The sequence below is a fragment of the Ambystoma mexicanum genome, chromosome 12, assembly GCF_040938575.1.
Source record: "Ambystoma mexicanum isolate Mex_15411 chromosome 12, UKY_AmexF1_1, whole genome shotgun sequence".
Lineage (NCBI taxonomy): Eukaryota > Metazoa > Chordata > Amphibia > Caudata > Ambystomatidae > Ambystoma > Ambystoma mexicanum.
In genome coordinates this window covers 1,237,317,339-1,237,344,380 of record NC_090936.1, presented here as the reverse complement: position 1 = coordinate 1,237,344,380, position 27,042 = coordinate 1,237,317,339, and positions in this window count along the sequence as shown.

Genomic DNA, 27,042 nt, shown 5'->3' with positions numbered 1-27,042 from the left:
ATGAGGATCCCAAGCACCGAAAGCGCCCGGGATGTCCTCGATCCTCTCATGGGATCATCAGCATGAAACAACATGTACTGTCCCCTACCCACATCAAGGGAAACCCCCTGACCCCCGTCTTTTCCCCGCCTCCCCTGGTAAAATGCCTCTACTTGATGCCAATAGACTGGGCAGAATGCACTGCCATGCCTATCCTCCTCAGGTATACATACCATCCTTACTAATGCGGGGCGGGGAAGTCCTGTATGTCTTCCCACCACCCCTTTAAGGACTTCCCTTGGAAACTCTGAAGCACACTCTTGCAACGCTGGCCAGCCCGAGCAACCCCATCCTTCAAGCCCTACTGTCAACATTCAACCAAACCATGATGGAACTAGTAGTCTTGCACACACCTCTGAAACAATGTCACACCGGGGTGAAACCATTTTCCCCCAGTACACCCAAGAACTGACTGACAATAAACGTATTATATGAAGACAGACACTCATCATTGAAGCTAAAACTATGCATTGCTCCATGACTATCTGCCAACTCTGCCCTTATTTCCCTTCAATCTTCTCTCACCTCTACTCTGGACACTCTTTATCCTGCTCGTCCCTTCACCCCATCCTGTAAACCACCTCGACCATGGCTCACTCCTTTTCCTTGGAAAACTTCAGCCCTGTTAGAAGAAGACCCAGTCCTCTCTTGATCTTGAATCTCTCTCTTCTCCACACACCTCCTGTGATTCTCTCCTTCTAGCTGCTAAAAAACAGTACTTTTCTTCGCTCACCCCTGTCCTTACCTCATCACCCGGGTCATCTTTTTCAATGTCTTTCTGCTGTTGATCTTGCTGATTACTTGACATCTAAGGTTTCTAACCTCAGTGCCTCCTTCGTCTCCCCATCTCTGTGCCCCTCCCATCTTCGCTGCCCCATCCCCTGCACCTTCTTCCTTACCTATCTTCTCTGCCTTTTCCCCCTCTTATTGATTTTGATACCACTCATTTCCTTTCTCGTGCCCATCCTACAGCTTCTCCAACTGACCCTCTTCCCTCGACACTTGTCCCTCTGGTCCATGCTCTGGTCCTCCCCTACGTTACTCTGCTCATCAACCGGTTTCTCTACTCTTCTGTCTTTCTTGTCTCTTTCACACCTGCTATTGTTATCCCCATTCTGGCTCTAATCTTGGCCCACTCTTGTTTTCACTACACACCATCCCTCTTTTCTCACTTATCTCATCCTTCCATCTTTCCTGTCACTTTTACGCTGATGACTCCAAAATCTTTTTTTCCCGATACTCTGCATTCTCAATTTTCTGCCCTCCTTTATTCCATTCAATCCTGGATGGTTTCCCACTTCCTTCACCTTCACCCATTTCAAACAGGAGTTCTATTCTTCCCTCCGTCCCCTTTCTCAGCCCTTTCGCACCCGTCTTTCCTTTCCTTTCCCCCTATTTGCTTTCTTTCTCCTCCTCTGCCCAGAATCCAGGCATCCTGTTCGACTCCTCTCTCTCCTTCTCCTCTCATATCTCTCTCACAGCACCTAATTTTGATTTCTTCTCTTTAATCCTTGTCACGCTCGTCCCTGCCTTTCCTTCTACGCTACTAAACATCTTGTGTCTGCTTTAATCTTCTCACATATCGACAGTGGTGGAAATGGAAAAAATGTGAAGGGGGATCCCACAAGGGCCGGGTGGGGGCAGAGTTTAGAGGAGGGGCGGAGTTCCGAGGAAGCAGAGCTCAGTGGGACCGGAGCAGGCAATTGAACTCCGTTCAAAGGATGTTCGAAAATAGTTTTAAAATGGCATAATTTCTTTCATGGCTGGAAAAGTACATAAACCATAGTAAGATATGCATTTATGTACATTACTATGGTTTGTGTATTTTTTAAGACATCTTCTCAACACTACAAATACCAGAAACTTTTTGGGGAATGTACGTCTTGAGGTGATTGTGCGCATGCGTGAGCCTCGTTCTGGCCGCGCATGCGCGTTCGGAATAAAGAAGGTCCGTGCAGCAGTTGCCGCCAGGACCCTGGAACGTACGGATGTGTGATTACTGGTGTCAGTGTATGCATGCGTGTATGTGCTAGTACAGGGCGGGCCGAGGCACAGGTGCGCCCATCGCATTGGCGACGAGGCGGGACACGGGAGAGAAATGCTCAAAACGTGTAAACGTGTTGTTATGAGCATTTCCTCTTCGCGTGTGCTACGAACTTCACACGAGTGATGGCGGCCATTTTGTTTTCAGTATGTACGGCAGTAGCGGCCCACAAGGGCACTTGTGCGCTGCCCAAATACTGAGGGTAAACAATTCCTCCGTTTTTTGACACCCTGCAGCCCCCAGTTGGGAGGGCTGCACGTCTGACCTCGGCATACAGGTTTTAGGAGAGAGCAGCCAAAGGACATCACCACAGTACCTCAGCCCAAGAGTCCAGGTATGTCGAAGCCCATTTCAGCCAGGTTTGCGGCCTCTACTATGGATTGAGGTGCCTGTGCGACCTGTGAAGATGGCGGACAGCGACGGAGAAGCTCCTGTGGCGGCAAGAGTGGTGAGAAGGCAGCATGGTTCCTTACAACCCATGCAAAAAATTGATACATCGGGCCCACCTTCAAAACTGGGCCCAAGATGGCTTCTATGGATCAAAAAACTTGATATGTTCTTCGCTGCTACCGGAGAAACCGACGATGATGCGAAAGAAGCGACGCTACTATATTCAGCAGGTACAGAAGCACTGCGTATTTACAAATCCTTCACCTTACCAGCAGCAACCTACACTGCTGTCAAAACTGCACTCCATGATCACTTTATCCCTCTATCCAATGTTGACTTTGACAGGTTTGTCATGTGCGGGGAGAAGCAGCATGAAGACGAGTCGTTAGATCAGTTTTGCGCATGCCTAAGACAGCTAGCAAGCACGTGCAGATGGGCAGATACAGATGTGATGGTTCGCAATCAACCGATCCAGGGCTGCAGCTCCGGCAAGCTGCGGAGGCAGATTCCGAGGGAGCCGGGCATGACTCTAGCTCAAATATTGGACAATGGAAGGGTGTACGAACTCACTGAAAGTAGAGGGGCGAAGATGGATGCAGCCGTACGCCCAGGCAAACATGAGGAGGCCTTTGCTGTGGGGAGACAACCTCAATCGAAACCCTGGTGGAGCCAAAAGAGGCAGGAAGTAGCCAGTATTGTGGGTATGACTTGCCACACTCCGAAGACTGTCCAGCAAAAACTAGAGTCTGCGGGAGATGCAACACGCCGGGACACTATGCCAGGATGTGTCGGGCCGCTGCCAGAGAGGGCCAGCCAGGTCGGGTGGTGGTTTCAGGAGACAACGCAGTGTCGCTGCACTGGAGCAAGATGCCCAAAGGCTCAACATTGCCGAGGAGGAAGAGGAAGATGAAGAGGTCTTCTTCATTTCGAATTTGGGTAAAGGGGCGAAGAAATGCAGACAACCGACGTGCGTCGTAGAGTTTCAAGGGACCCCCACACAAGTGCTAATAGACACAGGGGCCTCGGTGTGTGTACTGGCCACAGAACATTATGAGGCCATTCCAGGCCCACCTCCCCTGGACAAGTCGAGAGCCAGAATTTTCACATTTAGAGGTGACACTCCCCTACCCATCAAGGGGGTATTCGTGGCCCCAGTGTCCCATGGAGGCAAAGTCATCAAAGCAAGGTTTTTCATCACCGATGTCAACCCACGTTCCCTGTTGAGTTGTGCTGCCTCGGAAGCATTGGACCTTATGCATTTTGCGCTGGAGGTCTACCAAGGTGACATTGATACGCTTCTGGAGAAGTTTGCTAGCCCCTTTCAGGGGATTGGCAAGCTGAAAGCTGAACCTGTGCGGCTGCACATTGATGAGACCATCCGGCCGACAGCGCTGAAGCACCACAGGATTCCATTCCACCTCCGTTCCCAAGTGGAGGATGAACTCAAAACACTCATCAGTATGGACATCATTGAAAGGGTGGAGGGGCCGACTCCATGGGTCTCGCCCATCGTTGTGGCGCCAAATCCCAAACATCCTGGCGCGGTACGCATCTGCGTAGACATGCGGCTTCCGAATTCGGCCATCAAGCGTGAACACCACTTAACTCCCACGCTTGACGACATCATGCAGGGAGCCAAGATATTCTCTAAGCTGCATCTGAGAGCAGGTTACCACCAGCTTGAACTGCACCCAGACTCGAGGTACATTACCACCTTTACCACGCACGAGGGTCTGTACCAGTTCAAGCGCCTTAGTTTTGGCATAACCTCGGCCGCAGAGGTTTTCCAAAATACCATCAGAGGTGCTCTGGCAGGACTCATGATATACTTAATATGAGTGATGACATTCTCGTTTTTGCCACGTCCCACGCAGAGCACATGAAGCGGCTGGAGGTGACCCTGCAAAGGCTTAGTGACCTAGGCCTCACCGTGCATAGGGAGAAATGCGAGTTCCTCAGGGACCGTTTTGGGTTCGTTTTCCACGTGAGCGGAGTGTCTCCAGACCCGGAAAAGATCAAGGACATCCGAGAGGCAGCGGCGCCCCAGTCGCCCACGGAGGTGCGCAGCTTTCTGGGGATGGTGAATGATTGTGGCAGATTCATCAAAGGACTGGCCTCTCTCTCCGAACCCCTGCGGGCACTGACCAAGAATGACGCTGTGTGGGTCTGGGACAAGTGTGAACTGGAGGCGTTCTTGGCGATCAAGAGTGCACTATCTAACCAAGACACGATGGCGTACTTTGACCCCACTGCAGAGTCCGAGATCGTCGTGGATACTAGTCCCGTGGGCCTAGGGGCAGTTCTCATGCAGGCGGATGCCAGGGGTGAAATGTTACCCATTGCATACGCGAGTAAGGCCCTTAAAGAGACAGAGAGACGCTACTCGCAGATTGAGAGGGAGGCGCTAGCGATCCTGTGGGGCTGCAGGCATTTTCATTTGTACATCCTCGGAAAGCCGGTTACTGTCGTAACCGATCACAAACCTCTCCTGCCCATCCTAGCGGGCGTGTCCTCGAAGCCCCCTCCACGGATAGAGTGGTGGATGCTCGCTCTCATCGAATATGGCGTCAAATTAGTGTACAGGCCAGGGACGAACAACCCGGCGGAGTACCTGTCCAGCCACCCCAACAAGGACTGCACGACAGGCCAAGGGGAGGTGGTGGAGTGCCAAGAATTCATCCACAACATCGTTGAAGGGGCGATGCCAGTAGCCTTAGCCAGAGAGGTGGTGGCAAGTGACTCATCCAAGGATGAGGTGTTTAAGATCATCCAGGCTGCGATTAGCAGCGGAGAATGTAGGGATGTCCTGCAGAATAACACTAGACGGGAAGACAGAGCCCAGAAGGACTTGCAGTCGCTATGGAAAGTCCGTGACGAACTGTCAATCTCGGATGACGGACTGCTGCTGAGGGGGCGGCAGATAGTCATACCTCAGGCGCTAAGGGCCAGGGTCCTGGAGCTGGCCCACACAGGGCACCAAGGTGTAGCAAAAACAAAGGCAAGACTGCGACTGAAAGTATGGTTCTCGGACCTAGAAGGCCTGGTTGAGTCACACGTGAAGGGTTGCCTGCCGTGTCAAGCTGCAAGCCCCCTTGAAAGAGCACCACCGATCAACTCCATGGAAAGGAGTGAAAGGCCGGGGGGCACTGTCCATGCCGACTTCGGGTCAACTGGGAGGGGCATGTAATTTTTGGCAGTGGTTGATCAATACTCAAGGTATCCAGAGGTGGAGCTAGTTGACTCAACCGCTGGGGAATACACGATCCTGGCCCTGGAAAAGATGTTTGCCACGCACGGCGTCCCGGAAATCCGGTGTTCAGATAATGGACCGCCCTTCACCGGAAGCCAGTTTGCACAATTTATGAAGGAAAAAGGGATCCAGCACCGAAAGCTTTCACCGCTCTGGCCACGAGTGAATGGCGAAGCGGAGAGGCTCATGAGGACACTGAATAAGGTCTTCCGCATAGCGGCCAATGGTGGAGGAGAACTGAAGAGGAACCTCTTCGAATTTCTCAGGTAGTACAGAACAACCCCCCACCAGTCGACGGAGGTTGCACCAGCCAAGGCATTGTTCGGGCACTGCCCGAGAGGACTCCTCCCGGAAGTGGAGGGCCGTGAACCGGGGGTCATAGACAATGACCGAGTGAGGTAAGAGCGAGAGGCCCACAATGAGAAGGAAAGCGGAAGGAGAGGATTGCAAGACAGGGAAGTAGTCGTGGGAGACTCTGTGCTAGTCCGGAACCGCAGACTCGAAGGGAAGCTGTCACTGCCAAACGAACCACAACCCTGGACCGTCACCCACGTGAAGGGGTCAATGGTAACCGTGGCTAGCGAAAGGGGGATTGTCACCTGAAACAGGTCATTCTTCAAAAAGGTCGACGTCCGGCCCTGAGAGACTGGTTTGATGGAATCGGCATTGCAGGAGGACAACATTGGGAACCCTGAAGGAGACCCAGCGATGGACCCGCCGCCAGTGGTAGGGACTCCGCCACCTACCCCGAGGAGCGGGAGACGGCACCCGATGCAACAGAGTTGCAACCCACCTGTTCGACTCAAGGACTAAGTCCTGGGCTCAGGAGACTGAACATGAGACTTGCACATGTCAGCAACCCACTGGTGGGCAAGTTAAAGTTGTTGGTTATTGAGTTGTTTTGTTTAAAGAAAAAAAGGGATGTTACGTCTTGAGGTGATTGTGCGCATGCGCGAGCCTCGTTCTGGCCGTGCATGCGTGTTCGGAATAAAGACGGTCCGTGCGGCAGTTGCCGCCGGGTCCCTGGAACGTACGGACGTGTGATTACTGGTGTCAGTGTATGCATGCGTGTATGTGCTAGTACAGGGCGGCCCGAGTCACGGGTGCACCCATCGCAGGGAAGTCAATGATCACTGCGGGCTCCATAATGTAGTGCGCTCGGACAGAGCAGATTACATTACCGAGCCCGCGAATCTGGGGGCTCGGGGATCATTGCGTTTTCCAAATGGATTCTGCTGTGTGCACAGTGCGCTCGCATAGAGCAGATTACATTACCGAGCCCACGAATCTGGGGGCTCGGGGATCATTGCGTTTTCCAAATGGATTCTGCTCTGTGTGCACAGTGCCCTCTGTGTTCTGTCACAGGGTCTTAGACCCTCGGCAAACCTAGCGGTTGCCCTCAGCAGGGAAGTATCCAGCATTGCAAGAGTGGGGGGCGAGCTATGAAAAAAAGTCCTGCTACTCTTCCCCCCAAATTTAGGGCACGCAGTTGCATACAGTCTCATTTGCACCCCACAATCGTCCACCACCGCCCCAATCTACTTTTTTGGTAACATTAGTGGCAGATGGTATTTTAAAAAACAAACTAAAAAAACTGCAGGAAACTCATCTATTAGAGCTCTGTCCAGGTGGTCTGGGGCAACATACATGCACACCTCCTAATGTGCACATGGATTGCACCAACAGGAGTGACTTCACAGAACAGGACATTGCAAGGAGCATCATTAGTCCTTGATACTTGAAGGCACCATGAACATGACTTTAGAATAAGTTGCCATAATTAAGCCAAGTGGCAGATAACCTTGTGGTGCAAAATATCTAAATTGCACTATTATTATATATGGAGCAACTCTATAGTCATTAGGATTTTTTATAATAGCCTGATATATTAACATAAGCTATGAACTGAATCCGAATCACTCACTGAGCTTCAGATAAGACACAGTGTGATTAAATGATTTCCCCAGGATCACACACTTTGGGGAAAGCAGGATGCGGACAATTTAAGGAACTGAGCACATCTTCCCAGGTTTAGCTGATATGCATATTTATTAAGGTTTTGCTTTGCATTTCATGTGCTTAAATAAAACTTTATTTATAGCTATGCCCTGGAAGCAAAGCACATTACATAATAAACTATCCTTTCATAGTAAACTAACTATACACTATATACATTGTCATTGAAATAAATTGAGCAATGGGAGTATGGTTATAGTTTTATTCTCCCCATCCCACATTCAAAGTGAGGCGAACAAATACCCCTCGGGTTTTAAAGTCATAGGAGGTCATTATGACCTTGGAGGTAACCATGCTGCTATTTGCGGCATGGCTACCCCCATTCCGGCTACCGGGTCCGGGTTCCTGGAATGGGGAAATACCGAGCTATTCCGACCTTGGAGGGCCTGCTATTTCCCCATTCCAGGAACCCATCCCCATTCCCATTCGAGCCCCCATAGGGCTCAATGGGAATGGGGAGCATGCTAACAACGTTAATAGCGTTGATACCGTTAATACTGTTGTTAGCATGCTGGACCGCTCGCTGGACCCGCTGAGGATGCCTGGTAAAACCAGACGTCCTTAGCGTGTCCTGCGAGCGGAACTCGTAATGAGGCGGTAGGGGGTTAACGGGGCCGGCAGCTCTACCGGCCCCGTTAACCCCCTACCGCGAATCTCGTTATGAACCCCATAGTCTTTATTTCATGAAGCCTGCAGCATTATGCACACTTATGCCTCCTGATCACTCCCTCCCATTCATGTACTAAAGGGAGTCCCTGCTAATAGTCCCCCTCCCTCCCATCAGTTCCTAATATGATATGATATGATATGATATGATAACGTGCCTAGTGTTAGGGAGAATTCATATTTGTGGCTAATTTCCCTTACCTAGTGAGACCCTCAGCAGCTTTGCTGGATTTCTGGGGTTTATTTTCTTCCACCTGGTAAGAGTATGAGCATTTTTCCCACTCTTACAGTGTATTTTTTGTGTGTGTTGTACTTTTTGTGCTCATGGGCTATGGAGTGTCACCAACTCCCTAGGCATCATCTTGTTACTTGTGTGTCACACAGCACCTTTAGTGCAGTGACACAGGGATGTCTTTTAGACTTCCCTTGTGAACTCCATTTCTGGGGATGACTACTGTCCACCAGAAACATGTAAAGTCACCATTGGCTTTACTAGTCCTTTTAAAATACAGATCCATTACAAGCCATCATGTAATGGAGTACTGGAGGGGAATATCTTTCCCCTGTCCTTCTGTAACTCAAGGGGCACTTTTGTGTCTCCCTTCCCAACTCGACATGGCTGGTGGCAGTGGTAACTATCATTTTTACACGGATTCCCGTGTTAGTGTTCTGGCTGTGGTGACAGACGTGAACATAAAACCCGCTACCCCATATCATTTTTTTTGTGGGTCCTAGCATGGTTTTTCAACATTTCGTGTTGGAAAGTTCTTTCTTGTTGTTTGCTTTTCGCGCCAAACCAGGTTTGGTTTCCTTGTTCGCTGTCCATTGGCGGGCTTCTGCAAAGAAGCCCTCTTTTGGCATCTGGGTGTCTAGGTGGTCTGAATGTGAGGGAGGGATTTAGTAACCCCCTGCACAGGGTCTCCTTGAGTCGATTGGCTGAGGTGGTTGTCCGGGCCAAACAACCCCCCTGCTGTGTGATTGACAGCCAGGCTGTGTGAATGGGGGATTTTGGCATAAAAGACAGGACTTTTGGGCTGGAAGTCAGAGTCGCCACTGGAACGACAAGAACGAAAGAGAAGTGGAGAAGAAGACGGCTGCTGCAACTCCTGGATCCCGGTGAAGCCCTGCTGCAGTCCTGAGCTATTTACCCTTCAACGACAGAGAAGATCCAGTCTGGAGTTTACTTCCCTTGAGCCTGGTGGGATCAACTAGCTCACCTTCTACAGCCAGAGAATCCTCTTCTGGGTCGTAATCGCTGCACTGAGCTGTATTGGTCCGGAAATCCATCAGAAGAGCCTCTCCTGTTTTTAAGGAGTGCACCTTTTATTCATCATTGCTTTGCTGCTGCTGGTTTCATCCCTGGGTAGTGCAGATTGCTCCAGATGTCCTCCTTCTTGTCCCCAAGCTTCAGGAACCTTGAGTCTGCAGGAACTACCAGGAACAACTGCCGTAGCAACAGCTTTCTTCATCCGAATAAGGTACTGTGTCCATTTGGTCGTTCTCTCCGTTCGACCTTGAGGAATCGGGGTGAACCCTTTTCCTTTCTGAAGGCTTGTCCTTTCTTCCTTCCATCTTATAACTTTTGCTTCCCTTGACAATATCCAGTACTCCTGGCAATGTTAATCTTGAACTATTCTAACCGTGTGATCCTCGACAACAGAGCCCCTGCTCCATTTGACACATGGCGCAGGCCTATTGACTTTTATCTGCCTCTTAGAAAACGTCTTCTGATTCTATTGCCTTGACAAAAGTATTGCTATGATTGTATCCACTATTCCCTTGTTTTAATTCTATGTGCTAAGTGTGTTTGACTTCAGGTGCATTTCTTCTCGCGGGTACGCTTCATTTTTGTAAGGCCTAACTGTCATTAATGTCAAAAAGTGATCGCGTATTAACCCACGGTAACGTCTTTGTTTCGAAACGCCGGTCTGTCAAATCCTAATGTACTTGCCTTGAATTGACCTGAACAAGAGGAATTGGTTGTGTGTAGTATATTTACAGTGTGGTTTTATTTAATAGAAGTGAAGTGTTTTGTGAACAAATGCTTTAAAAATAAATGTACTTATATTTTTCAACCAGAAACCTTGAGTCAGTGGTTGTTTGAGTCAGAGTGATTGTAGTCCTTTGTGTAATCTCTACTACTGCTCATTTACTCTTGAGATAGGTCTGGCTGCTCAGCCATCACTACCACTTGACTGTGTTGTACAGGCTTGTACCAAAGGTGAAACTGTACTACCACTTGTGGTCTTAATTGTGTGTAGTGGTCCCTAACGGCACTGCAGATGATTCTGCCTAACACTGGTGTGCAGCGGTGGGATTTTTAAGTATAGTGATTACCCTTGGAGTGCTGCTATTACCTTGGGTCAACTAACCACAAGGCTAAACACCACAAAAATCTATTAACTGAAAAATCATGTCAAATATGGAAAACGACAGTGAGGAGAGCCTCTTAAACTACACTGCTGAGGTTTTAAGAAGCATGTGTAGGTAATAGAGCCTCTCTTGTAAAGGAAAAAAATGTGAACTGGTTGCTAACTTATTGGGAAAACAAAGTCTGGGGAGTGGGTCAGAAGGGCCTACCACTCCTGCAAATGTGGCTAATGATGTTTCTGATTCTGAGAGTGTTGGATTAGAAGAATTAGATGAGTCCTTGTTAGGAAGCCCTACAACTCCTCTCTGTAACGCTCACCTGATTCCCACAGAGGCGCAGGTCGTGGCAGGAAGGTGTCTGTGACTCGAAAGGTGACGTACAGGACTCGATGGGCTTCTGGGGTCGAACCTCTTCGCACTGTTTGACAAACTCGTAGGGTGAGGTTTCTGCAGGTGAAAGAATATAGGGGTTAATGGTCTGGGTTGTTTAATGTCTCTCTTCCTCTCTCTCTCAAGCTTCTCCGTAGAGCCCCCAGGTCAACGTGCTCACCTTAGATAGGTGAATGCTGGACTCTCCATCTGCGTCTGATGCAGGGCGCTGTTGCCAGTTCCTTCACTGGTGAAACATAGGCCTCTTGGACGCAGAGGACCTTTACCGTCGTTAATCGCACGAGCGGTGAGTTTCCAGACACCTTTTTAGTCTTTATAGTCTTTAGAGTCTTTAGGTGCAAGGCACGCTAACATTGAACAGGACTTCGTATGATGCTTTTCTCCCCTTTTGCTTGCAGGACTCTTGAGGAAGATGAAATAAAGCGCCTGGAAATGCGTGAGTAAATGCAAGCGCTCTAGCTGTTTTTTCCCTTGCAGCGTAGTTCGTGCTGAAGAGGCACCAGAGTATTTGCAGGCGTTCTATTGTGAAGAGCGCGATGGGCGTAAGTAAATACCTGTCTAATGTCTCTTCTTTTGTCTTTCAGAAGCTTGTTTGCAGCGCCGGAGTCCGTGGAAGGCCCGTAAGTAAATACGATGCTTTTATCTCCGCAGGTGGCGATGCAGCGTGAAGAATTCCAGAGTTCACGGAGTGCCGGTAAGTAATGACAATGCTTTTGTCTTCACAGGCGAAAGTACAGCGTGCCGAAATGACCGCAGCCGATGGATTAGGTGAGTAAGCACTGAGAGTTAAGACTGCCTTGCTAACCTGCTGCTTCTTGTCTCTGCAGATGCTGCTGTCGACTGGATACAGGAATGGTGAGTATGATTCTTGCAGATTGAGGAAGAAAGGCTGGAACAGACTCGGTGAGCGTTCTGCTGCAGATGCAGAATAACGCGAAGCACGTTTCATCAATCGGGTGTGGTTTAAATAGCCTTGGAGTGATGAGGCGTCTTCCTCTACGGCCCCGCCTAGGTAAGAAAAGAGTTCCAGTTCCAGAAGCTTTCCCCATGCTGAATCCAGGGAATGGAGCTGCCCCACCCAGGTAAGAAAGTAGTTCCTGTTTACAGAGGACTTCTAAGTGGCTGGTAAGTAAGCAGCATGGTCTGCTGCAGGTAAGTCCACCCAAACATCTGCACACATATTATGAGCCCTGCGCTTCCAGTGCCGGGACCGATGATTCTGATGAGCCTGGTGCCACCGGCGCCAGGACAAGGTCCAAAAGGTCCCCGTGGGGACCGGCTGGTGCCTAGGATTAGGGTTAGGGGCCTGCTTCCAAGGACTTTGGGCTGGTCTTGGCTCCTTGGAAGCAGTGATCATGACAGTACCCCCCCTCAAGGCCCCTCCTAAGCGTGTCTTCTCCGGGGGTTTTGGCTTGTCGGGGTGATTCAGATGGAATCTCTTGACCAGACGAGGTGCGTGGACATATTCTGGGGTTCCCAAGACCTTTCCTGGGGACCGTATCCTTTCCAATCAACCAGATAGCATAATTTAGATTTGGAGATTTTGGAGTCTAGGATGTTCTTTACTTCGAATTTGAGTTCTCCGTCTACCAAAACGGGTTCTGGGAGTTCAGTCAATCGAGTTTCTGGTTGTACTGGTTTTAATAAGGAGACATGGAATACTGGATGTATTTTCATATGCGTAGGTAATTCCAATTTGACTGCCACCGGATTAACTATGGTAGAGATGGTGTAGGGTCCAAGGTATCTCGGGTTGAAGGTGCAGGATCGTTGTAGAGGCAGGTGCTTAGTGGATAACCAGACCTGGTCTCCTACTGCGTAGTGAGGGGCCTCTTTACGGTGTTGATCTGCTCCCTTTTTGACTTGAGCTTTAGCTCTTTGCAGATGGGCAGTGGCTTCCTTAAAAGCACGGGTAATCTCAGAGTGTAAATGATCCACAGCTGGTGTTTCAAATTCTTGGGGAGGATCCAAATTAGAGGTTCTAGGATGATGTCCGTATAATAGGAAGAAGGGAGTCTTCCCGGTTCCAGAATGAGTCGAATTGTTGTAAGCGTATTCAGCGATCCACAGAATATCCTTCCAAGGGTTTTCAGTTTGTTGGAGCATGCAACGCAGATATTGCTCTAGAGTCTGATTTGTCCTCTCGGTTTGTCTGTCAGTTTGGGGATGGTGACTGGTTGAAAGTCTTACATCAATTTGGGCTAGACGACAGCAACTTCGCCAAAAGTGGGAAATGAATTGACTTCCCCTAACGGAGTTTAAAACCGAGGGAAAACCGTGTAACCGAATGATGTTTTCTAAGAATTCTCGGGCCAATACCGAAGCCGAAGGTAGGCCCATCAGGGGAATGAAATGAGCCATCTTGGAGAATAGATCCACGACTACTAAAATGGTATTATACCCTGAGCATGGAGGTAAGTCCGTGATGAAATCCATGGACAGGGTATGCCATGGACAGGGAGGAATATCCAGAGGGTGTAAAAGGCCGGCTGGTTTCTCCTTCTGACTTTTATTCTGGGCACACACACCGCAGGAGATTACAAAGTCTCTAATATCCTTCTTCCATGATGGCCACTAGAAATGTCTCTTGATCTTTTCCATGGTTTTGGTAATGCCAGGGTGACCCTCCATCAGAGAGTCGTGATAACCGGAGATTACTTGTTTTTGTATTTTCTCACAGGGTAAGTACAATCGTCCTTGGAAATATGGTAGGTCTTGATCCACTGAGAATTCTTTTCCCTTTAATTGCCAGTTCTGCAAATCGGCCGGAGTTAGGAGTGACTTGACTGCAGTCTTGATGTCTTCAAAGGATTGAGTGCTGACTAATCCCAAAATCATTTGTTCTGGGATTATGGGTATTGGTTCTGGATTGGTCAAATATTCATCTACTCCCATCCGAGAGAGGGCATCTGCTTTTCCGTTTTTACTGCCGGGTCGATAAGTAATTATAAAGTCAAACTCAGCCAGAAACAGAGCCCAGCGAAGCTGTCTGGAAGACTGAGCTTTGGCCGTCTTCAGATATTGTAGATTGCGGTGATCAGTCATTACGGTGACTGTGTGTCTGGCTCCCAAAAGATAATGTCGCCAGGCTTTAAAGGCCGATCTGATAGCTAAAAGTTCCTTGTCTGTAATGGAATAGTTGATCTCGGGAGCCGAGAATTTGCGGGACCAAAAGGCTACAGGATGTAATTGGTGTGTGACCGGATCTCTTTGTGATAAAACTGCCCCCATAGCAAGACTAGAAGCATCCGTTTCCACGATGTAGGGGAGTTCTGGGCGAGGATGTTTCAGAACAGGTGCAGAAATGAATTTAGCTTTTAAGTCCTGAAAAGCTTGTTCTGCTTCAGTAGACCATTCAAAACATTTGTTCTTTTTTAACAGAGCGGTGATGGGCTGGACTATCCGGGAAAATTCAGGAATGAATCTGCGGTAAAAGTTAGCGAATCCCAACATGCTTTGAACTCCTTTTACCGAGGTTGGTGATGGCCACTTGATGATTGCATCGACCTTCTTCGAATCCATATGAACCCCATTAGGTGACAATATGAATCCCAGGAACTCAACTTCAGTTACGTTGAAAACGCATTTTTCAAGCTTGGCAAAAAGGTTATGTTGACGCAGTCTCTCGAGAACCTTTTTAACGTGTATCTGATGTTCCTCTTCAGATGATGAATAGACAAGGATGTCATCAATGTAGACAACAACACACACATCTATGAGTTCTCTAAGGACATCGTTCATAAAATACTGGAAAGCGGCAGGAGCGTTACAAAGTCCAAAGGGCATCACTTGATATTCAAATAGCCCATACTTGGTGCGGAAGGCCGTCTTCCGTTCATCGCCTTCTTTTATTCGTACCAAGTGGTAGGCTCCTCTGAGATCCAATTTTGTATATATACATGCTTCTTTGACTTGGTCCAGGAGTTCAGGGATCAAAGGTAACGGGTATCTGTTTTTAACGGTGATTTGATTCAGGGCGCGGTAATCTACACAAGTCCTAAGGTCTCCTTCCTTTTTCGGAACGAAGAACAAAGCCGGGGAAGCTGGAGACTTAGAAGGACGGATAAACCCGTTAGCTAGGTATTGGTCCAGATATTGTCTGAGGTGAAGATTCTCTGGCTCGGTGAGGGCATAAATCCTACTGCAAGGAGGAGTTGTTCCGGGTATCAAGTCTATTTGACAGTCGTAAGACCTATGAGGAGGCAGGGTGTTAGCTTGATCCTTCCGAAAGACATCTTGGAATTCCTGGTAGTCGGGAGGTAATGTAGGAACCTCAGAAGAAATTGCCGCCACTGAAACTTCAGGCCGAGGGTAACAAGTGGTAAAACATTCTGGAAACTGAACCCTCTTTGCTCGCCAGTCGATCTGAGGATTGTGTTTCTCTAACCAAGGGATTTCCAGAATGATCTGGAACTGAGGGGCCTTGATCACATCGAACACTATTTTCTCCCGGTGTCCATCTTGGCTCGCTAGCGTCACTTCTTGGGTGGCGTGCGTTACTGGTCTGGAGGCTATCTCTGTGCCATCCACTGTAGTAATGACGTCCTTTACTGCCTTAGGGACAAGGGGTAGATTCATCCTTGATGCCATTTCACGGTCCACATAATTGCCGATTGCTCCGCTGTCAATGTAAGCTTCAATTGCATGCAAACGATCCGGACGTGCTGGACTAATGAGGATCATGGGCACCACGAAATGCAAGGTCACGGGACAGATCTTAACGCTCGGCAAGAGGACCTCTACACTTGCCGGGCTAGGTCGTTTCCCTGCTTTGAACTTGTGGCACTGGTGTCTGCGGCTCCTACAGCCTTCTTAGCTGGTTTCACTGGACAGTCTCGAAGAAAGTGCCCTGAGTTCCCGCAATAGAGGCATAATTGCAGCTGTCTTCTTCTTTCCCGCTCCTTTTGGCTTAAAGGACCTTTCATCCCCCCTATTTGCATGGGTTCCACAGTGTCAGCTCCCTTAGTAGAAGTTTGTGGTTTAGAAAACACTCGGGTATCAAATTTAGAACGATCAGCCTTCCTGTTCTGTAATCTGTGGTCCAATTGGACGACTAAGTCAATATAGTCGGAACATTCTTGTGGAGGGTTCACAACTTGAGCTAACACATCCTTGAGCTCTCCACGCAGGCCTCTGTAGAAAAGCGTTATTCTCTTGTCCTCGGGCCATTGAGTTTCCACTATGAATCTGTTGAATGAGGCTATATAGGTCAAGAGGTCTTGATTACCCTGTCGTAATGAAAGAAGTTCATGGTCCAAGGCCTGCCCTTGTGCATGTCTTGCAAACAGTTTCTCCATACTGGACTGGAAGGCCTGGAAATCATGCAGAACCGGATCATCCTGGGTGACTAAAGGAATCGACCAATCTGCGGCGCTGTCACTGAGATAAGAAAGCACGAAAGCCACTTTGGTCTGATCTGTTGGGAATGCAGCTGGTCGACATAAGAAATGTAAACGGCACTGGTTGATGAACACTGCATATTTCTTTGGGTCACCAGAAAAACGTTCGGGCGGAGCCAAGGGCACATTACCAGGTAGATTGATTTGCACTGGATTTACAGATGGTGCAGAAGGATAGCTTCCTCCTGGAGCGGGCAGAGGTGTCTGTCCGGCCTGCGTTTGTAGCAATTGCCTAGCGAGGTCCTCTGTTCGCTCCTTGGAAAGTATTAGTTCTCTTCTTAGAGAGCTTGTTTCCTGACGAGCTGCATGTACTTCTGCTCTTAATTCTCCGAGCAACTGGGCTAAGTGATCAGTGTCTGAGGTTTCCATTGTGCTTGGGTAGGAGTTTTGCAGTGGGCTTCGCGTTCTGTAACGCTCACCTGATTCCCACGGAGGCGCAGGTCGTGGCAGGAAGGTGTCTGTGACTCGAAAGGTGACGTACAGGACTCGATGGGCTTCTGGGGTCGAACCTCTTCGCACTGTTTGACAAACTCGTAGGGTGAGGTTTCTGCAGGTGAAAGAATATAGGGGTTAATGGTCTGGGTTGTTTAATGTCTCTCTTCCTCTCTCTCTCAAGCTTCTCCGTAGAGCCCCCAGGTCAACGTGCTCACCTTAGATAGGTGAATGCTGGACTCTCCATCTGCGTCTGATGCAGGGCGCTGTTGCCAGTTCCTTCACTGGTGAAACATAGGCCTCTTGGACGCAGAGGACCTTTACCGTCGTTAATCGCACGAGCGGTGAGTTTCCAGACACCTTTTTAGTCTTTATAGTCTTTAGAGTCTTTAGGTGCAAGGCACGCTAACATTGAACAGGACTTCGTATGATGCTTTTCTCCCCTTTTGCTTGCAGGACTCTTGAGGAAGATGAAATAAAGCGCCTGGAAATGCGTGAGTAAATGCAAGCGCTCTAGCTGTTCTTTCCCTTGCAGCGTAGTTCGTGCTGAAGAGGCACCAGAGTATTTGCAGGCGTTCTATTGTGAAGAGCGCGATGGGCGTAAGTAAATACCTGTCTAATGTCTCTTCTTTTGTCTTTCAGAAGCTTGTTTGCAGCGCCGGAGTCCGTGGAAGGCCCGTAAGTAAATACAATGCTTTTATCTCCGCAGGTGGCGATGCAGCGTGAAGAATTCCAGAGTTCACGGAGTGCCGGTAAGTAATGACAATGCTTTTGTCTTCACAGGCGAAAGTACAGCGTGCCGAAATGACCGCAGCCGATGGATCAGGTGAGTAAGCACTGCGAGTTAAGACTGCCTTGCTAACCTGCTGTTTCTTGTCTCTGCAGATGCTGCTGTCGACTGGATACAGGAATGGTGAGTATGATTCTTGCAGATTGAGGAAGAAAGGCTGGAACAGACTCGGTGAGCGTTCTGCTGCAGATGCAGAATAACGCGAAGCACGTTTCATCAATCGGGTGTGGTTTAAATAGCCTTGGAGTGATGAGGCGTCTTCCTCTACGGCCCCGCCTAGGTAAGAAAAGAGTTCCAGTTCCAGAAGCTTTCCCCATGCTGAATCCAGGGAATGGAGCTGCCCCACCCAGGTAAGAAAGTAGTTCCTGTTTACAGAGGACTTCTAAGTGGCTGGTAAGTAAGCAGCATGGTCTGCTGCAGGTAAGTCCACCCAAACATCTGCACACATATTATGAGCCCTGCGCTTCCAGTGCCGGGACCGATGATTCTGATGAGCCTGGTGCCACCGGCGCCAGGACAAGGTCCAAAAGGTCCCCGTGGGGACCGGCTGGTGCCTAGGATTAGGGTTAGGGGCCTGCTTCCAAGGACTTTGGGCTGGTCTTGGCTCCTTGGAAGCAGTGATCATGACAGTACCCCCCCTCAAGGCCCCTCCTAAGCGTGTCTTCTCCGGGGGTTTTGGCTTGTCGGGGTGATTCAGATGGAATCTCTTGACCAGACGAGGTGCGTGGACATATTCTGGGGTTCCCAAGACCTTTCCTGGGGACCGTATCCTTTCCAATCAACCAGATAGCATAATTTAGATTTGGAGATTTTGGAGTCTAGGATGTTCTTTACTTCGAATTTGAGTTCTCCGTCTACCAAAACGGGTTCTGGGAGTTCAGTCAATCGAGTTTCTGGTTGTACTGGTTTTAATAAGGAGACATGGAATACTGGATGTATTTTCATATGCGTAGGTAATTCCAATTTGACTGCCACCGGATTAACTATGGTAGAGATGGTGTAGGGTCCAAGGTATCTCGGGTTGAAGGTGCAGGATCGTTGTAGAGGCAGGTGCTTAGTGGATAACCAGACCTGGTCTCCTACTGCGTAGTGAGGGGCCTCTTTACGGTGTTGATCTGCTCCCTTTTTGACTTGAGCTTTAGCTCTTTGCAGATGGGCAGTGGCTTCCTTAAAAGCACGGGTAATCTCAGAGTGTAAATGATCCACAGCTGGTGTTTCAAATTCTTGGGGAGGATCCAAATTAGAGGTTCTAGGATGATGTCCGTATAATAGGAAGAAGGGAGTCTTCCCGGTTCCAGAATGAGTCGAATTGTTGTAAGCGTATTCAGCGATCCACAGAATATCCTTCCAAGGGTTTTCAGTTTGTTGGAGCATGCAACGCAGATATTGCTCTAGAGTCTGATTTGTCCTCTCGGTTTGTCTGTCAGTTTGGGGATGGTGACTGGTTGAAAGTCTTACATCAATTTGGGCTAGACGACAGCAACTTCGCCAAAAGTGGGAAATGAATTGACTTCCCCTAACGGAGTTTAAAACCGAGGGAAAACCGTGTAACCGAATGATGTTTTCTAAGAATTCTCGGGCCAATACCGAAGCCGAAGGTAGGCCCATCAGGGGAATGAAATGAGCCATCTTGGAGAATAGATCCACGACTACTAAAATGGTATTATACCCTGAGCATGGAGGTAAGTCCGTGATGAAATCCATGGACAGGGTATGCCATGGACAGGGAGGAATATCCAGAGGGTGTAAAAGGCCGGCTGGTTTCTCCTTCTGACTTTTATTCTGGGCACACACACCGCAGGAGATTACAAAGTCTCTAATATCCTTCTTCCATGATGGCCACTAGAAATGTCTCTTGATCTTTTCCATGGTTTTGGTAATGCCAGGGTGACCCTCCATCAGAGAGTCGTGATAACCGGAGATTACTTGTTTTTGTATTTTCTCACAGGGTAAGTACAATCGTCCTTGGAAATATGGTAGGTCTTGATCCACTGAGAATTCTTTTCCCTTTAATTGCCAGTTCTGCAAATCGGCCGGAGTTAGGAGTGACTTGACTGCAGTCTTGATGTCTTCAAAGGATTGAGTGCTGACTAATCCCAAAATCATTTGTTCTGGGATTATGGGTATTGGTTCTGGATTGGTCAAATATTCATCTACTCCCATCCGAGAGAGGGCATCTGCTTTTCCGTTTTTACTGCCGGGTCGATAAGTAATTATAAAGTCAAACTCAGCCAGAAACAGAGCCCAGCGAAGCTGTCTGGAAGACTGAGCTTTGGCCGTCTTCAGATATTGTAGATTGCGGTGATCAGTCATTACGGTGACTGTGTGTCTGGCTCCCAAAAGATAATGTCGCCAGGCTTTAAAGGCCGATCTGATAGCTAAAAGTTCCTTGTCTGTAATGGAATAGTTGATCTCGGGAGCCGAGAATTTGCGGGACCAAAAGGCTACAGGATGTAATTGGTGTGTGACCGGATCTCTTTGTGATAAAACTGCCCCCATAGCAAGACTAGAAGCATCCGTTTCCACGATGTAGGGGAGTTCTGGGCGAGGATGTTTCAGAACAGGTGCAGAAATGAATTTAGCTTTTAAGTCCTGAAAAGCTTGTTCTGCTTCAGTAGACCATTCAAAACATGTGTTCTTTTTTAACAGAGCGGTGATGGGCTGGACTATCCGGGAAAATTCAGGAATGAATCTGCGGTAAAAGTTAGCGAATCCCAACATGCTTTGAACTCCTTTTACCGAGGTTGGTGATGGCCACTTGATGATTGCATCGACCTTCTTCGAATCCATATGAACCCCATTAGGTGACAATATGAATCCCAGGAACTCAACTTCAGTTACGTTGAAAACGCATTTTTCAAGCTTGGCAAAAAGGTTATGTTGACGCAGTCTCTCGAGAACCTTTTTAACGTGTATCTGATGTTCCTCTTCAGATGATGAATAGACAAGGATGTCATCAATGTAGACAACAACACACACATCTATGAGTTCTCTAAGGACATCGTTCATAAAATACTGGAAAGCGGCAGGAGCGTTACAAAGTCCAAAGGGCATCACTTGATATTCAAATAGCCCATACTTGGTGCGGAAGGCCGTCTTCCGTTCATCGCCTTCTTTTATTCGTACCAAGTGGTAGGCTCCTCTGAGATCCAATTTTGTATATATACATGCTTCTTTGACTTGGTCCAGGAGTTCAGGGATCAAAGGTAACGGGTATCTGTTTTTAACGGTGATTTGATTCAGGGCGCGGTAATCTACACAAGTCCTAAGGTCTCCTTCCTTTTTCGGAACGAAGAACAAAGCCGGGGAAGCTGGAGACTTAGAAGGACGGATAAACCCGTTAGCTAGGTATTGGTCCAGATATTGTCTGAGGTGAAGATTCTCTGGCTCGGTGAGGGCATAAATCCTACTGCAAGGAGGAGTTGTTCCGGGTATCAAGTCTATTTGACAGTCGTAAGACCTATGAGGAGGCAGGGTGTTAGCTTGATCCTTCCGAAAGACATCTTGGAATTCCTGGTAGTCGGGAGGTAATGTAGGAACCTCAGAAGAAATTGCCGCCACTGAAACTTCAGGCCGAGGGTAACAAGTGGTAAAACATTCTGGAAACTGAACCCTCTTTGCTCGCCAGTCGATCTGAGGATTGTGTTTCTCTAACCAAGGGATTTCCAGAATGATCTGGAACTGAGGGGCCTTGATCACATCGAACACTATTTTCTCCCGGTGTCCATCTTGGCTCGCTAGCGTCACTTCTTGGGTGGCGTGCGTTACTGGTCTGGAGGCTATCTCTGTGCCATCCACTGTAGTAATGACGTCCTTTACTGCCTTAGGGACAAGGGGTAGATTCATCCTTGATGCCATTTCACGGTCCACATAATTGCCGATTGCTCCGCTGTCGATGTAAGCTTCAATTGCATGCAAACGATCCGGACGTGCTGGACTAATGAGGATCATGGGCACCACGAAATGCAAGGTCACGGGACAGATCTTAACGCTCGGCAAGAGGACCTCTACACTTGCCGGGCTAGGTCGTTTCCCTGCTTTGAACTTGTGGCACTGGTGTCTGCGGCTCCTACAGCCTTCTTAGCTGGTTTCACTGGACAGTCTCGAAGAAAGTGCCCTGAGTTCCCGCAATAGAGGCATAATTGCAGCTGTCTTCTTCTTTCCCGCTCCTTTTGGCTTAAAGGACCTTTCATCCCCCCTATTTGCATGGGTTCCACAGTGTCAGCTCCCTTAGTAGAAGTTTGTGGTTTAGAAAACACTCGGGTATCAAATTTAGAACGATCAGCCTTCCTGTTCTGTAATCTGTGGTCCAATTGGACGACTAAGTCAATATAGTCGGAACATTCTTGTGGAGGGTTCACAACTTGAGCTAACACATCCTTGAGCTCTCCACGCAGGCCTCTGTAGAAAAGCGTTATTCTCTTGTCCTCGGGCCATTGAGTTTCCACTATGAATCTGTTGAATGAGGCTATATAGGTCAAGAGGTCTTGATTACCCTGTCGTAATGAAAGAAGTTCATGGTCCAAGGCCTGCCCTTGTGCATGTCTTGCAAACAGTTTCTCCATACTGGACTGGAAGGCCTGGAAATCATGCAGAACCGGATCATCCTGGGTGACTAAAGGAATCGACCAATCTGCGGCGCTGTCACTGAGATAAGAAAGCACGAAAGCCACTTTGGTCTGATCTGTTGGGAATGCAGCTGGTCGACATAAGAAATGTAAACGGCACTGGTTGATGAACACTGCATATTTCTTTGGGTCACCAGAAAAACGTTCGGGCGGAGCCAAGGGCACATTACCAGGTAGATTGATTTGCACTGGATTTACAGATGGTGCAGAAGGATAGCTTCCTCCTGGAGCGGGCAGAGGTGTCTGTCCGGCCTGCGTTTGTAGCAATTGCCTAGCGAGGTCCTCTGTTCGCTCCTTGGAAAGTATTAGTTCTCTTCTTAGAGAGCTTGTTTCCTGACGAGCTGCATGTACTTCTGCTCTTAATTCTCCGAGCAACTGGGCTAAGTGATCAGTGTCTGAGGTTTCCATTGTGCTTGGGTAGGAGTTTTGCAGTGGGCTTCGCGTTCTGTAACGCTCACCTGATTCCCACGGAGGCGCAGGTCGTGGCAGGAAGGTGTCTGTGACTCGAAAGGTGATGTGCAGGACTCGATGGGCTTCTGGGGTCGAACCTCTTTGCACTGTGTGACGAACTCGTAGGGTGAGGTTTCTGCAGGTGAAAGAATATAGGGGTTAATGGTCTGGGTTGTTTAATGTCTCTCTTCCTCTCTCTCCCAAGCTTCTCCGTAGAGCCCCCAGGTCAACGTGCTCACCTTAGATAGGTGAATGCTGGACTCTCCATCTGCGTCTGATGCAGGGCGCTGTTGCCAGTTCCTTCACTGGTGAAACATAGGCCTCTTGGACGCAGAGGACCTTTACTGTCGTTAATCGCACGAGCGGTGAGTTTCCAGACACCTTTTTAGTCTTTATAGTCTTTAGAGTCTTTAGGTGCAAGGCACGCTAACATTGAACAGGACTTCGTATGATGCTTTTCTCCCCTTTTGCTTGCAGGACTCTTGAGGAAGATGAAATAAAGCGCCTGGAAACGCGTGAGTAAATGCAAGCGCTCTAGCTGTTTTTTCCCTTGCAGCGTAGTTCGTGCTGAAGAGGCACCAGAGTATTTGCAGGCGTTCTATTGTGAAGAGCGCGATGGGCGTAAGTAAATACCTGTCTAATGTCTCTTCTTTTGTCTTTCAGAAGCTTGTTTGCAGCGCCGGAGTCCGTGGAAGGCCCGTAAGTAAATACGATGCTTTTATCTCCGCAGGTGGCGATGCAGCGTGAAGAATTCCAGAGTTCACGGAGTGCCGGTAAGTAATGACAATGCTTTTGTCTTCACAGGCGAAAGTACAGCGTGCCGAAATGACCGCAGCCGATGGATCAGGTGAGTAAGCACTGCGAGTTAAGACTGCCTTGCTAACCTGCTGTTTCTTGTCTCTGCAGATGCTGCTGTCGACTGGATACAGGAATGGTGAGTATGATTCTTGCAGATTGAGGAAGAAAGGCTGGAACAGACTCGGTGAGCGTTCTGCTGCAGATGCAGAATAACGCGAAGCACGTTTCATCAATCGGGTGTGGTTTAAATAGCCTTGGAGTGATGAGGCGTCTTCCTCTACGGCCCCGCCTAGGTAAGAAAAGAGTTCCAGTTCCAGAAGCTTTCCCCATGCTGAATCCAGGGAATGGAGCTGCCCCACCCAGGTAAGAAAGTAGTTCCTGTTTACAGAGGACTTCTAAGTGGCTGGTAAGTAAGCAGCATGGTCTGCTGCAGGTAAGTCCACCCAAACATCTGCACACATATTATGAGCCCGGCGCTTCCAGTGCCGGGACCGATGATTCTGATGAGCCTGGTGCCACCGGCGCCAGGACAAGGTCCAAAAGGTCCCCGTGGGGACCGGCTGGTGCCTAAGATTAGAGTTAGGGGCCTGCTTCCAAGGACGTTGGGCTGGTCCTGGCTCCTTGGAAGCAGTGATCATGACACTCTCCATGCCCAGAAACCACAACCTCTGTCCACAAGGACCCCACCAGGTCCTACACTCACTCCTGAATTTATTGCACTTGAGAAAATGAGACTTGAGTTGGAAGTGAAACGTATTGATGCACAAACTGACATGAAACATCAAGAGTTAGGGCTCAGGGAAATTGAGATGGCTCATGCTTTAGAGATGAAGAAATTGTCTGTAGAAAATGCTTCTCTCCCATGATCTTCTAGGTCTGCCAGCCCTAAGAGACCCCGTATGCCAAAGGAAATGATTGGTATGTATGAGACTAAGCTTGATATTTTGGATTGGTTAGCAATGTTTGAGTATAATCATGGGATTCAAGGTATCTCAGGGAATCAGTTGATTCCTTGGCTTTTCTCTAGGCTCCCCCCTGTTGCAAGTGATGCTGTAATGGAGTTGGGGGAGGAGGATAAACAGGATTATGAGTGTGTGAAAATAGCTTTAATAGCTAGATTTGGGAAGACCCCTTCCCAGTACCTTAAGAGGTTTAGAACCCTCAAAAAGCATGATGGTACCCCTTGGGCTACCTGGGTGTGTGACTGTTTGAAAAACTTAGATGGTTGGGTTTAGGGTTACATAGTGAATACTTATGAAGGTTTGAGGAATCTTGTAAAGTTGGAGTCTATTTTTGATGGCTGCTCTCTTGAGCTTAGACAGCACTTGGCTGATTCAATGGAGATAGATCCTAAGAAGTTAGCTAAGGCTGCTGACTTGTGGGTTGCCAACAGGACTACTCACAAGGATTCTGGGGCAACTCAGAAGAAGGATGAGGGAAAGCAGCCAAAGAAAGATAACAAGGAGAATTCTAATACCTCCCATCCAAAAGTGGGCCCCAAACCTAACCAGGGGAAGCCACAAGGGAAACCGAATAAGGCTAGTGTACCATCTGGTGCTAAACCAGGTGGAGGTCAGAGCAAGCCTCCATTCATTAGGACATTTGGTAAATGTTTTGTTTGTGAAGCTACTGACCATGTGAAAGGGGATCCCAGTTGTAAGGGTAAACCTTCAGGGGTCCACACTGTCTCCTTAGCCTTCTCCCAGGTGGAAGAAGTACCTATGGCAAGTGGAAACTTTCAGTTACTGGCTGATGAACCCACGAGAGTCTCAGCTAGTGTTTCTTTAGTGTCCATGGGTCTTTGAGAACAAAAGAAATAAGATGCCTATAACTCAATCCCAGATAATACTAAAGAGTATTATAAAGATAGTGTTCTTGTGGATGGTCAGGAGACCCTTGCCATCAGAGGCACTGGATCCAGCATAACTGTGGTTGATGAATGTTTTTTCAAGGTGGAGGATGTTGCTAAGGCACCTAAATACCTAGCCAAGTTAGCAGGAGGCACTGTGCAAATGGTTCCCCATTTACCAGCTCTCATCCAGTGCAATGACATGACTGTCAGAATACCTGTTAGTGTGTAGAGTGAAGTACCTGGGAGAGTGCTGTTGGGTAATGACCTGAAAACTCTTGGAGTTGAGTCTAGTACCCCCAGACCTCGCAGTAAGAGGAAGCAGGAGCTCACAAGGTCTGCTAGGGAGAGAACCTTGAGAGGCTGTTGTTGTAAAGTGTCTTTTGCTCTTGAGTGGAATTCTACCTCGTAGAATTCCACTCTTTCTCTGATGTCATGTTTACTTCTGTTCAGAGGTGAGATTCTATGAAGAGCCGTTAGAAGCTGGAGTGAAGAGGTGCTGTGTAGGCTGAGTACTGCTGGCTTAGGCTGGTTACTAATAAAGGACCTTCACTTACCTGCAGTGTATGCTTCCTTATTACACTGGCGATGAGAGTAACCAGCCTCCGACCCACATTGCCTTTGCAGCCTCAAGCAGTTGTCTACATTCCTCTTTTCGCCTTTGGAAGAGTGCCTGCTTCGGAGTAGGAGCAGAGGGCCGTGTGGAGGAGAGCCATCTCGCCGACGATGTCCGCGTTAAGAGACTCGTCCTGAATCAGCTGGGAGGAGCAGCATTGCCCAGCCCCAGCCGTGACAGTTTGTCCGTGGGCTCCGGCGCCTGGTTGTCCTGTGGAAGGGAGGCCCCTCCGCACACATCGGCACCAGGACAGCCGACGTGCCCCCAGCCTGTGCTCCCCAGCCGGAGTTGAGCGCGGTGCCTCCTCTGACAGCAGGTGAGAGGGGAAGGGATCCCTGCTTCCCGGCGCTTTTCCGCCCTGCGTGGCGAGTGGGGCTGGGAGCCGGGGCGAGCGCGCCGTTCAGCCCCCTGTGTCTGCCGCCCCTGTTCCCTTAGCGGATATCGACGCCGGCTGGAGGAGGGTGGGACTAAGCGTAAGCTGCCTCCTTTCTGCTCACAGTCCTGCCTTAGGGGCGTTCCCTCCAGCCGTACAGAAGGAGAATTAACCCTGTGTGGATCTTCCAAGGGTTTTGTCACTGTATTCTGGCCACATCTCTGTCTTCGCTCAAAGCACGTTGTATGGTACAGTGACACTCCAGAATTGGTTGTTTTGCCAAGCACACGGGTGAGGCTGCACAGTGGACACTAATTCATTACAAGGTTGCAAAGTGGATATTGGTTCATTACAAGCCTGACTGACCCCCCTTCTCAACATGCAGCACAATAATGCACGTCCGCCACCTGCATTCTTGGCCAGTCCTGGTGAGCAGCCTGTTGTGTGGGACTTGTGGGTGCTCACCTTCAAAGTATACCTCAGAGCCGCGGGTGGTGCAAAATTCACGGATGATGAGAAGGAGGCGGCGTTGCTCAATTGTT